Below are 575 nucleotides of genomic sequence, written 5' to 3' on the forward strand. Positions count from 1 at the left end.
GCTGGAGCCGCCGCGGCTTCCCCTGCCTCCGGCCGGGACCAACGTCTTTCCCTGTCCGCGGGATGGTCAGCCCGTGCCACTGGCCCGTCTCCTGCTCACGGCATGTAGAGCATCTCGTGGGCCCCAGTAAGATGCTTTAAACACTGCTTTTCTCTAGTGCATCTGTGTCTTGGGGGCAGGAGGGTCGCAGGGGGGCTGCGCTGTCCTGTGCTGCCCTGCGTGGGCAACGGACGTCCCGGCTGGACTCGGGGCCCGGCGCTGCCCTCGCTGCTGGCAGTGGAGGTGCACGAAGAATTAATAACACAGCTTGGTTTTCACAGAGGGGAAAGAGCTACCTCTGCGCTGCTGGCAGCCTCCAAGAGTATAGCTGTATATTTTTTTTTAGATCTCACCTCACCCTGCAAGTGGAATGGGCTTGATCAGCAAACCCGCGAAGGAGCAGCCAAGCGACACCCCCAGGGCTGCCTCCGAGGTGGGATTCAGACCGCACTGTGCTGCTGAGAGCGTCTGCCCTCGCTCAGCCGGCGCAGGAGGGAGCGGGCTGCGATCGCTGCCCCTGCTGCCCCGGTGCCTCC

This window comes from Pygoscelis adeliae, unplaced genomic scaffold (genome assembly GCF_000699105.1).
Source record: "Pygoscelis adeliae isolate BGI_AS28 unplaced genomic scaffold, ASM69910v1 Scaffold456, whole genome shotgun sequence".
Lineage (NCBI taxonomy): Eukaryota > Metazoa > Chordata > Aves > Sphenisciformes > Spheniscidae > Pygoscelis > Pygoscelis adeliae.